Consider the following 13,486-nt stretch of genomic DNA (forward strand, 5'->3'; position numbering starts at 1 on the left):
TGCTTGCCTATTAGTTCTTGTTTTAGAACGAATGTTTAGGTCAATTATTCCAAGGGTGGGGCACATAAGTTTCCTTGGTTGATATGAAAGTGAGTTCTTTTCCCAGATTACTTCTCCCCTGAATTGAAGGCTCTGTATATAGGGTCAGCTTATAATCTTCAGGTTTTGTACTGGGAGTAGGCAGGGGACTGAGAAACTGGAGTTCTAGCAGCCTGTACTTTGCCCAGGCAGCTTATGCAGTGACTTCAGTCACCTGTGCTTGCTTATCTGGAGTAGTGATTGCTGGGCTGCTTTTCCTCTGCATCAGTGGTCCCAGGATGTGAGGACATGTGGGAAGCAGGGCCAATCATAGGTATGGAAAGTTTCCTGAAGGATTTGTGATGAACCTATTTTCACTGTCCCCCATTCCACCTGCACTTGGAGCTAGGGACCTCTGTAGTACTCCACTGGCAATTAGGTACCAACTTTGTTGTATCCCATTCTGCTGTCTGTGCAGCTGCCTACAGTGCCCCATTTTGCAAATCCACAGGATTCTATTTAGTTTCTATTCTTAGGAAATTGTTGATCTACCTCTTTTCCCTTTGCTGTTAGGCTTCATTCCCTTTTGGATTTCTTTGTGTCCTCTTTGTAGTCTCTGCTCACTATCTTGAACTGAAGCTCCTTTCCCGTACTTGACCCGTGGGATGCTAGTTCCCAGGCTGATGAGTGCTTTAGCAAGCTTTGGAGGGAGTGTTTCTTGGAAGGAAGAAGGCTACCCCACATGAGTGTAAGAAATTGTAACTTCTGAATCTTAGAAGAAGCAGAAAAACTACCATAGCCTGACTCACTTTAAATTATAAGACCCAATATCAACAGGCATACGAGGTACTTATAAGTCAGGTATTGTTTTAAGTATCACGCACATGTGCTCACACACACACACACACACACACACACACACACACACATACACGATGCACACTCAATCCTCCCTAGCAACAGAAATAATAGGAAAACACTCTAATTGTCCTCATTTTACAGATGAGGAAACTGAGGCACAGGGTAACTAAGGAACTTGTACAAAGTCACATATGTCATAAGAAAAGGATCAAGATTCAAATTTCATCTCCCAATTCTGAGCTCTTAGCTTTTATGTTATATTTTTTTCTCACATGCTGTTAGAAAATAAACCACAAGTATATCAAAAGGGTAGAGCACCAAATAATACCTGGTGGAATATATTCTTTTAAAAATCAATACATTTCAAGATCAAAAAAATGAGTCTAATTCCATGGTTATGAGGAGAGTTGAATTGTGAAATTCTGACTACACAGTTAAAAATATTTTAAAGAAAGAAAATAGGCAGACAGGTAAAAGACTCTGCCACCTACTTGATAAGACTGGAGGACATCCGTGTAAATTATGGATGAGAAAACATAAAACAAGGAGAATACAAGTAATAGGACAAGAATTTCAAGAGAGTTAAAGCCAAGGATTCGCTGAGGCTGGCAAAAACCACCAGAGACAGCAGCAGCAATTTTTATAGCTATTTTCAGAACAATAGATGAAAATTATAGGTCCATTGCTTTAGAATGATGGTATCATGTTAAAAGAAAACACTGTACTTCCGTTTTTCTTCTGTCTATACCAAGAATAATGGTGGTTAAGCTGGGAACACTGAGAGATCAATGAATTAAGATGTCATTGACATCCATGATAAGAGGTTAACAAGGGCTTAAATATTTTAGAAGAATTCAAATCCCCTGGCTAGAGAATTCCACTTAAGCAATAAACAATGTCACTGACAGAATCATAGAACTATCATATTCTTTTGAGAAATTTTACAGAACAGGGGAAAATTTCAAAAGAATGGAGGCCCCAATTTCCAAAAGGATAGATGTGATAGGTTGTACTAAGTACCTTTTCCTGCAGTCACTTGACATGGGACCCCTTTTACAGGAAGTATGTATTTCTTACCCTATCAGTGTCAGACTTGGCCGTGTGTCTTGCTACAACTAATGGAACAGGAGAAGTGGCTTGCCAAGCAGAAGCCACTTCCCGGGAGAACTCCTGTTTTCTGCCATCTCTCTCCTCCATCTGCCACAAGATCAGCAGTGTAGTCCAGATAGCAGCTGCTCTTTCAGCTGGGTTCTGGAATAAATGTGATATGAATCAGTGTAACAGCAAACACACAAGTAACAATATCTTATAAGCCATGAGATTTTAGGGTTATTTAGGGTTATTATTAGCACATTCTAGCCTATTCTGACTCTTTTAGGATATAAACAGTAGGTTCTGAAAACTACTAACTAATCTTAATGTTGATATTTTCAGGAAAAAAATAATACATTTTTAATTAGAAAATGTGAGAGTTTATAGAAAATGAAAAATATACTGCCAGTGTAATTTATGTCAGTGTATGTCAAACCACTTTTATTCCTCTTTTTTTCATTTGGTTTTGTTTTCTGATAATATTCTTAGGGGTATATGTAATTCTATAGATACAGAGAAATATGTATTAAACATTGTGTTTGAAGAATTGCATCATATTATTTTTTAAAGGTAAATTGATAAACATTCACAGTGATATCACCCTATATTTGCTGTGACCGTGTGTATTATGCCCTGCTGGAAAACATGGAGAAATGTGCTATGGATGAGTATAGGTAGGCGATGTCATGCTGGATGGACAAGAGACTTGGAGAGAAAGCTTTAGGAAATAATCCTTTTGTCTTAATCTGTTTAAAAATATGTTATCAGTTATTTGAATAACACCACAGATATAATGTATGTCATGTTTTCATAACATGTGACTCATTGTATAAGATACTCTCTGGAAAAGAGATGCAATATGTTGGATGGCAAAAGTAGAATAAGAAATGATGCTATCTATTGAAAAGATACTGAAACCAATGTGATAAAATTTATAACTTGAGGTCATATAACTTGAATAAATGCATAATTGGAAATTGTATTTTAAAATGTCAGTAGGTTTGTGTGAATATCCACATGTTGGAGTTTAGGTAAAGTCAGATAGCTTGAATAGGTCCAAACCTCAGCATGAGGGTAACTCTATAAAAGTGAGGGTGATCTCAAGCTTATTAATGGATGCTTAAATCTAGATAAGAGGATTTTTATATACTAGTTTTGTATTAATACATAAACATATAGTTCTGGCCACTGTCCTTTACTAGAGATCAATAAACTGATCCCAAACTCAAGAGTTTTGAAATCAGTTTATAGGGTTATTTAATCTATGAAGGAAGAGCAAAAATCGAGTTGGACAGAAAAAATAAGTGTGTCTGAATTTAAAACAAAGAGATTTAAGGGGAGCCAAGGGTAACAATCACAGACATGTTCATATCTAAGGAAGGCAGAATGCTGAACATCAATATACAAGATCTTCCTGACTGCTTTCTCATACCTGAGAAAGCCTGCTCCTCCAATTAACCCTGTTCCCTGAAGATAATGTTATAAAAGTAGAGAAAAGACACACTGAATAAATACACATCATGAAAGTGCTTTCTGACCCTGAATTACCATCACAATCATTTCAGGGTTTTTTAAAAAGGCAGATGCTGGACTGAGGTTGTGGTACAGTGGTAGAGCACTTGACTAGCAAGTGGGAGGCACTGGGTTCGATTCTCAGCACCACATGTAAATAAATGAATAAAACAAAGGTCCATCAACATCTAAAAAAAAATTTTTTTTTTTAAAGGCAGATACTTAGAGTTAACCCCAGCCCTACTGAACCATAATTTCTGATGATGGGTCTTGTTCAGTTGGTTCTAAGATCTAAGGATAATGATATGTGAGTCACAGTATCACGTGCTGTGCTGGATGTTTTAGAGGCAAGGGTTGGATCTGAGAACATTGGCATATCAACAAGTGAGGCAAGTCTTGGGCAGTGGTCCCAGATTTTGGTCTTTAAGGACCAGTACAATTTTAAAAAGAAATAAATGTCCATCAACATAGAATTGCTGTCTTTTTATGATAACAAACCAACCAAACAAATGATCTATTATCCTTATAGTTTCATTTAAAAAAAAAAAGAAAAAGAAATTCAACTGAAGAATCATAGTATAGGGAAGAAAATAAAATTCTCTTAGCTCAAATATGTATAGTCTTGTCATTTTTACTTCTTTTTCTCATTTCACCATGGATTGGTGACACTTTCTTCATAATGTGGTATCACATGATGTGTTAGCATTTGAGAGCCACCAGGATAGGATATGTACACTTCAATATGGCCTTTGACAGCAAACCACTCCATTGCTCTGTAGGACCAAGTGGCTCATAAGTCAGTATAGGGACTCTAGTTCCTGCAGTGATGGAGGGGAAAGCTCTGGAAAGAGTACCTGGATGGTGTGGTTGGGGTACACAGATACTTTAAATGATAAAGGATTTATGAGAGATTATTTGTGGATACAATCTGTTTACCTGAAGAAAAAACTTGTGGGGAATCTGAAAGTCCTATTAAAATACATAAAGGGCTGTCATGTATAACTTTACTGTAATAGAGGGCAGAACTAGACCTACTAAAGAAAGACACTGGCAGACCAATTTCAATTTAATATAGGCAAAAGCTTACGACAATCAGATTTTTCCTAAAGGTTAACATACTATGTAAAGATGGGTTTGCCCCCTCTGTAAGAGCTCAAGGTACAGTTGAGTAACAATTTGTTAGAATGCGGATGAAGGGGTTCTGGACTGAGTTGAAGGTTGGACTAAAACTACTGTTTTCTAACCCCTGCAGTCTCTTGGGGAGCCTTTCCAACAAATATGGGTTCCTGGACCTCAACTTGGACCCATAGGAACAGAATCACCTTAAACAGGGCCCAAGAGATTGTATGTTTAATAAACTCCCAGGAAATTGTTAGAATTGTCTACATCTTTGGAAAATAACCAAATGAAATGAACTCTAACAACTTGAAGCATCTGTGATGACGGATTCTATAAGATTCATATAAACACAGTATGTTATTATGGTATCAATATTTGAATATCTACTTAACATATTTTATTATTGGTTCCTCAAAAGTTATTTGAAACATCCAGTTATCTGAACATCCACACAATCTGAAAGCATTCATTTGTTTTTAAATGAAGGTTTACGTCAAGCTTGAAAGAGGAATTAGTTTCACATGATAAAAAGAAGTCCATGGTACTAATTTTGAAATATAGATGTGTTAAACTGCCTAACATAATGTTTGTTCCCAAATTTTTTATGTACAAAATCCATGATTCATTTCTTCCAATCTCAAGTTGCATATTGATGATATTAAATACATGTTTATTCCTACAAAGAGAACATTTATTGACTCTTTTGTTTTTTTGAAATAATTTTTCATTTTCATAAATGTGTCATTCTGTTATAGCTTGAGTGTCCCAATAATCGAGTTATTAGGAAGAAAGGCAGAGTGGGCCCAAAGGCCCTCTCACTAGTTCTAGAGTCTGAAGTTGTCTTTGTTGAGTTTCTATTCTGAACCTCTCTATGTAGGTTACTTGAGCAGTTTTCAACCACGGGGAAAGGCTAGCACCTGAATTACAGGCCAGAAGAAACTAGACAGAAGCATTGATCAACTGAATATATAGTATCATTGCTTGAAACATTTTAAATTTCTAACTCCCGAGAAATTTTTTCTAGTACACTTTGAGCCATCCAACTGCTAAAGAAATACATTGTCATAAACACATTTTCCTTTTCTTCTTTATGTTCTAGGTTCTGTTTGGTTATTATTCATTTACATAACCATCAGATACCTAGTGGGAGCAAATGATGCCAGGCTCAATGTTGGGTACTGTGTAAACATAATCCTCGCTCTTTCAAAGTCATGTTTAATAAAGGGAAATTACAATAACATGCAAACAAATACATAGGAATTTTGGTTGTAAAGAAAATTAATGGTGTCAGAGAATTGTTGGGAGTGCCTCCTTTACAGAGGTTAGTTTAGGAAAGTTAGTGATATTTGAGCCAAGACTTGAGCTCTGATTAGCCATGAGAAAAATAGTGCAAAAGCACTTAGGCAGGAATCAGTTGAGGGGCAGAAAGGTCAGTTTAGTGTCGTTATAATGAAAAACTGGGGACATAAGATGGGACCAAAAAGAAAGCAAGGCCAGATAAGATAGGATTTTATAGGCTATGGTAAAATTTGAATATATTACACACACACGCACACACACACACACACACACACACACACACACATTTATATATTCTAATCTGGGAGTGATATATCTTTGTATGTTATCAAATTCAATCAGGCTCTGTGTAGAGAATGGACCATAGTAAGGTAAGAGGGAATGAAGAGGACTTGCTGGAAGATGCCACAAGTCTAGAGTTGACATCTGCCTGATGGAGCAGTGTTTTAATTGAGAATATTGAGGAAAATTGTATATATACTCCTTTAAACAGACATTCTCAATGAAGGACACACATAATGACTCTCACAACATGATTGTGTGTGTGTGTGCATGTGTGTATACATGTGTGTGTGCCAGGTCCTCACATGTGCTAGACAAGTGTTCTACCTCTGAGCTACATCCCAAGCTCTTTTTTTTTTTTTTTTTTTTTTTAATTGGTGCACATTCATTATACACAGTGGTCAGTTTCATTGTGGCATACTTGTACGTGTGTATAACATAATTTAATCTGTTTCACTCCCCAGTTCCTCCCCTCCTCCCTCCCAATAATCCTCTTTCTCTACCCCATTGGTCTCCCTTCTATTTTCATGACACCCCCCCCCCCCTTTTTCCCCTCTAGCTTCTACTTATGAGAAGAAACATATACTGTCAGGGTACCGCGGACCCCACCCTAGTCTGGCACTGAGCCAGGGCGGCCCAGTTTGCAACATCGAGGATCCCACCCTAGTCTGGCACTGAGCCGGGGCCCCTGGTTTGCAACAAACAGCTAACATTGCTTAAGGAAGTTGGCCCGGCACTAAGCCAGTGCCAGAATGGACTGCTCTGATTGGACAAGGTGACTCATGCTCGCTGCGTGCCCTCTTGTTGCCCTTATTGTATTACATTGTTATCATGCTCTCCCCACATGCTCTGTAACCTGATTGGCTCATGATTCATATATAATGGCCATGACTTCCTTGTAAGGGAGGGAGGAGAAAGGAGAAAGAGGAAGAAGAGGAACAATAAAGAGCTCTGACGAACAACCAGTGTGTCGTGTCTCTCTCTGCGGGCAGAAGGGAACGCGACGATATACTTGTCTTTTCAAGTCTGGCCTATTTTGCTTAACACCATGTGCTCCAGATCCATCCATTTTTCTTCAAAGGGCATAATTTTGTTCTTCCTTATGGCTGAATAAAATACCATTGCGTATACGTACACGTTCTCTTTATCCATTCGTCTGTTTATGGACACATTGCCTGATTCTATAATTTGGCTATTGTGAATTGTGCTGTTATAAACTGGGGCATGCATGTGCCTCTAAAGTCTGCTAACTTTATTCTTCTGGATAAATACTGAAGAATGGTATAGCTGGATCCTATGATACCTTAATTTTTAGATTTTTTAAGAAACCTCTATACTTATTTCCATAGTGGTTGTACTAATTTGAAATCCCACTAGCAGTGTATGGGAGTTCTTTTTTCTCTGCATTCTTGCCAGCATTTACTGTTATTTATATTATTGATTGCCATTCTGACTGGAGTGAGAAGGAATCTCAATGTCGTCTTAATTTGCATTTCCCTGATGGCTAAAGATGTTGATCTTTTTTATCTTTCATATAATTGTTGGCTATTTGTATTTCTTTTGAGAAGTGTCTGTTTCGTTCATTTGCTCACTTATTGAATGAATTGTTTTTACTTTTGTTCTTTGGTGTTGTTTTTTGAGTTCTTTATATATTCTGGATATTAATCCTCTGTTTGAAGAGTAGTTGGTATAGAGTGTTCTCCCACTCTGTTGTTTCCTTTGCTGTACAGAAACTTTTTAATTTGATTCTACCCCATTCATTAATTTTTCTGGTTTTATTTCCTGAGCTATAGGAGTCCTATTCAGGAAGTTGTTTCCTGTGCCTATATTTTGGAGTGTTTCCTCTGTTTTCTTCTTGTAGTTGCAAAATTTCTGTTCTTATACTTAAGGCTTTGATTCATTTTAATGAAATTACATTTTTCTACATACAGTTTTCCAGCAACATTTTCCCAGCAGTTTCCCCAGCAACATTTGTGAGTGTTTTTTCTCCAATGTATGTTTTTAACACCTTTGTTGAGAACAAGTAAGAAAAAAAATTCCAAAACCAGTAGAACGAAAGAAATAACAAAAATCATAGTTGAATTTAATGAACAGAGAATGAAATAAAACTGCAAAGGTCAATGAAACAAAGAGTTGTTTCTTTAAAAAGATAAACAAGATTAATAAATCATTAGGTGAACTAATGGAGTGGGAGGATGAAAAAAGACTCAAATTAATAAAAAGGAAATATTATACAGGTACCACTGATATTCAGAGACAAGTTAGGGACTATTTTGAAAACTTATACTTCAGTAAAACAGAAAATCTAGAAGAAAGGCATTATTTCTAGATAAATACAATCTACAAAAATTGAACCAAGAGGACATAGAAAACCTAAACAGACCAATTACAAACAAGGAGATTAAAATAATAATAAAAAGCCTCCCAATGAAGAAAAACCCAGGACCAGATGTATTTATAGCTGAATTTGATCAAATCTTTAAAGTACTCATACCGATGTGTCTCAAATTATTCTATGAGATAGAAAGGCAGGGAGTGCTTTTAAACACATTCTATGAAGCCACCCTGATACCAAAACCAGATAAAGACACAGCAAGGAAAGAAAATTATAAACCAATATCCTTCTAAAAATCCTTAATAAAATAAAATAGTTGCAAATTGAATTCAGCAACACATTAAAAAGTTCATACACCATGATCAAGTTGGTTTCATTCCAGGGATGCAAGGATGGATCAACATTTGCAAATCAATAAATGTAATCCACCACATAAATAGAACCAAGGACAGAAATCACATGAACATATCAATAGATGAAGAAAAAACCTTTGACAAACTCAACATTCCTTCATGAAGAAACTTGGGAATGAAGGAACTGACTCAACACAATAAAGGTTATATATGACAAACCTAAAGCCAACATCATATGGGGAAAAAAACTACAAGCATTTCCTCTAGAATCAGGAACAAGACAAGGATGTTCATTCTTAATACTCCTATTCAATATAGTACTTGAAATTTTAGTCAGAACTTTTACTTAATCAGGATGAAGAAATAAAAGGGATAAAAATAGAAAGAAGTGAAATTATCACTGTAGATAAGATACAAAAGTCTCCATGAGAAGATTTTCTAGAATTGATAAACACGTTCAGCAAAGTAGCAGGATACAAAATCAATACACAAAAATCAAAGCTTTTCAATACACCAATAATGAATCTATGGAGAAATAAATCAGGAAAATAATTCCATAGCTTCAAATGAAAAAAAAATCAAAAACCAAAACAACCTAGGAATAAAACTAACCAAGGAGGTTAAAGTCCTCTACAGTGAAAATTGTGGAACACTAAAGAAGTAGAGGACACTGGAAGATGCACTAGAAGGTGGAAAGATCTCCCATATTTATGGGTATGTGAAATTAATATCATTAAAATGGTCATATGACCCAAAGTAATCTATATATTTGTGTAATCCCCATGAAAATTCCAATGACATTCTTCAAAAAACTAGAAAAATAATCCTAAAATTTATATGGAAAAACAAAAGATTCAGAATAACCAAAATAATTCTGAGCAAAAAAGAGCATGGCTAGAGGCATCATAATACCAGATTTCAAATTGTTCTATAGATTACCAAGCCATAGTAACAAAAACAGCATGATACTAGCATAAAAACAGCTAAGCAGACCATTGAAATGGGAAAAAAGCTCCAGAAACAAACACAGAGCTATAGTTGTCTGATTTTTGGCAAAGTTTCCGAAAACACGTGTTAGAGAGAAGAGAGCCTTTTCTCTTCTTTTGAAACTGCGTCTTGCTAAATTATCCATGCTGGTTCAAACATATGCTTCTTCTGCCTCAGCCTTCCAGGTAGCTGGCATTACAAGCATGCAACACCAAGTATGGCTACAACGTGAGTTTTGAACCTGTATTTTTAAGCCTTAATGTCCATATGTCCAGCATTATCATTAGTTTCGTTTCTTCCTGGTCTTAGCCCCTCCATCTCCTTCATGGTAATCAGTGGATTAGGATAGGTCAGGAGGACTTCTTCACTGTCAGGGCATATGTCTCAGTTACAATTCAAGACCACTTCTTAGTTATTTCTGCCATTATTGTTTTTCTTCCCATAGGTTTCTCTTTCCTAGCTTTTAACTTCTTAATTTTCTCTGGAGAGGAACACAGGTTATGGTGTGTGGCCTTCTTCCCTATTTAGCTGTCTGCTTTGAAAAATATTAATTTTTATGCTGTTTTAAGCACCCCCCCCACCACAGGAGACTATAGAGATGAATAAAAATTAAAAATTAAAGAAACATTTAGAACACTACTTAACTTATTTTACTCAGGGAAGAGAAAGTATGGGACACTACCATTCCTTTCTGTTGAACCTTAAGCACAGTGGGAAGGGGTTATACACATTTTTAAAACATTTTTTTAAAAGGAAACTCATGTTGGCGTGGTTGTTGACAGCAGTATAATAAAGCTTAACATTTAGTGAGCCATTGGTATGCAATAAGCACTGTTGTTAGTGTTTTCAAAATGAAGTATATTCTTTTTGCAGAAGAGGAAACTGAGGCACAGAACCATTAAAGTAGTTGGGTCAAAGTCCCACAGACAGTGATGGACCAACAAGATTTAAATTGAGTTTCTTTCTCTTTTCTAGGCAACACTGCTCCTCTAAGCAAGAGGACCTGACAATCCATACAGAGGAAACTTTGCAGGGCTGGGCTGAAGAACTCTCTGCTTGACCTGTGTGTCTGGCCTCCCTGCCTCCTGAGGAGGCTGTTTCTCTCTAGACTCCATTTACTCAGTACTCAATCTGGTTTTGCTTCTGGGCATCCACTTTGCCTCAATCTCCCCCTCACTGGAGCCTTTATTAATAAGTGTCTCTATTAATTTTTGTTGCCAAAATTAAAATAAATACACCCTCTCTTATTATCCCTGTCTTTGTCATTAAGTTTCTGACTTGGATCGTTCACTATTCTTTGCTTGAACGGCTGTGGTTCGCTTTTCTGAGGATCCAGGTATTGTTTTGAAGGACAGAAGAGTGGAGCTCTCTAAGCTTGAGGGAGACAAAGCTTTCCTCCCCGTGGTTTGTCCCCTTAGGTGATAAGCACATTCATTTATTAGCTTGTCCTTCTCACGGGTGTACTCTTGGTCATAGCAGACTCCAGGAGGTGACTTGTCTTGCTACTGAATTTTCTTCATGTGTTTTTTTTCTAAGTACGTATGAAATTATAGTCTTGAGCTTTCCTTTTTCATACACAAACTAATCATTATGAAACCCGATAATGATCCCTAAGGGAAAAACCACATGGAGTGAAAAGGCTCAGACGTGGAGGGAGGGTGTTGGACAACAAGACACCGTTCCGGGACTGTAGAGACAATCCTCTGCAAGGTTCAGTCAGTTGCATTTTTAAGACTTGAAGCTGTTTTTCAGGATGTTATGCCATCGTCTTCCCCAGAACATTACATGCTGTGATGTGCATTTTGCATGCTTCGTATCATTCCTGAGTCTACAATTGTTGAGCATCATGTGCTATTGATTTGAGAACTTAACCACAGAAGAGATGAAAGTTCCAGAAAAATTTGAAATACTCTATAAGCCAAAGGAACTGGTTATCTGCAATACCTTTGACCAAACCCTTTAACATTTTATTCTCAATCGTATATAACTACAGTATGGTTAACTTGATTGTTTTTCCCTGAGTATGATGAGGAAGTGTAAATAAGAAGTTTCCTTTAAACATTGAGATTTAAATATGATTTCTCTCTCGTAATATAGAAGACAGGCACACCTCAGTATTTTAGTTTTGAGAGAGAAAGATGTTAGTGTTTGGTTTTATAGATAGTGTGGTCCTATTTTGGGCTAAGAACCAGGGAAAATAGACAAGGGAAAGTTCTGGGAACATTTGCCTCTCCAAATAAAGGGTAAAGATCTCTCTCTCTTTTTAATTTTCTAGCAAAATCTGTTTTTAAGAAAGACTCAACTATTCATTTACACCAAAGTGAAAATGAGCAAACACAACCTAAAATATGAACTTTCACCACGTAAGTTGTAGTTTCACATAGATCAAATCTTTAAGTGAAAGAAAGATCTTCCAGTTTTTAATCTCTGTATTTGTTTCTTTTTATCTATATTATACTTTCCAAAAAGGGGGTTTCAGGCCACATACCATATAAGAAAATAAATTTAAAAATAAGTAATTGAGGCAGGGTGTGGTGGTGGTACTAAACAAGGTACTAAGCAACTCAGTAAGACCCTGTCTTTAAATAAAATACAAAATAGGGCTGGGGATGTGGCTCAGTGGCCTGATGCCCCTGACTTCAATCCCAGGTATAACCTCCCCCCCCCCAAAAAAAAAAAAAGAAATTGAGAACATTAGGATGACTTAAATATTAGTAATTTGAATTTCAGAGAAAAGGGGATGAAACACTGTAATATGGTGTTATTGTTTATAAACCCTATTTTTACCTTCAAATCTTAGTGGAGCAGGGATAGAGTGGGGTTACCAACTCCACTTATACAGCAAACATTTCAACACAGGTTACATCATTTTATGGTAAAAAAAGTGTTTTTATCTCTCAGCTTGTTTGGGGCATTTATTATAGTTTATATGATGTTTATATGATACCTGTGCTCTAATAGGTCTGTATGCTTTACTCCTAACCTGTCTCCCCCTCCCCCTTTGTTGTTATCCTTATGAGAACAGGATGTCAGAGGAGATGAAATGCTCTCTTAGGAGAATCGAGAAGGAAGAAAGCAATAGATCTCTTTTACAGATAGATCTATTTTGAGATTTTCAAGGATGATTGCTTAGGATCCAGAATTCAAACTGATCACAGGGAAAAGTTCAGTTTTACCCCCATTTGAGTAAAAAGAATCCCAGAGACTTGAGTAAGTCTCTAGATGTTATGCTTACTGATCAGAAAGAGATTATGGCTTCTTACCTGTCCTCCCAGAACTTAAGGGTAGCTGGAACAACATAAGCACTCGCAGGATAAATACACAGTGACACCTTCCTTCTCACACTTGGCCTCTGAATGTAAGTGTAACGGGAACTGTAAGGTACAGGAAATCCTTCAGTTCCTACTCTACAGATTAATCAAAGGTAAAGAAGCTCCAACTCCTTATACGGTGTTCCTCCAGTATACTCAGGTCTTGAACTGAATTACTTTCATTCAAAATTACCTTCATCACTTACTGTGTAGAGGTGAAGTTGTTTGGCTCCTCTGTGGCTCAGGTTCTTCAACTCTGAAGGTGTTGCTAGCAGCCGCAACATAGTAGCCAGCCTCAGGAAAGCCTCAAGTCTAAG

At 36.8% G+C, this 13,486-nt stretch overlaps 1 long non-coding RNA gene across 1 annotated transcript in view; it reads left to right on the forward strand.

Annotated features, from left to right (window-relative positions):
• Nucleotides 1–11,108, forward strand: part of LOC124986510 (uncharacterized) — a 209,999-nt gene extending 198,891 nt beyond the window's left edge. The window contains exon 3 of the long non-coding RNA XR_007109017.1: nucleotides 10,834–11,108. This is a non-coding gene — a long non-coding RNA (uncharacterized LOC124986510). The remainder of the gene's footprint in view (nucleotides 1–10,833) is intronic.
• Nucleotides 11,109–13,486: the final 2,378 nt, after the last annotated feature.

The sequence above is a fragment of the Sciurus carolinensis genome, chromosome 6, assembly GCF_902686445.1.
Source record: "Sciurus carolinensis chromosome 6, mSciCar1.2, whole genome shotgun sequence".
Taxonomy (NCBI): Eukaryota; Metazoa; Chordata; class Mammalia; order Rodentia; family Sciuridae; genus Sciurus; species Sciurus carolinensis.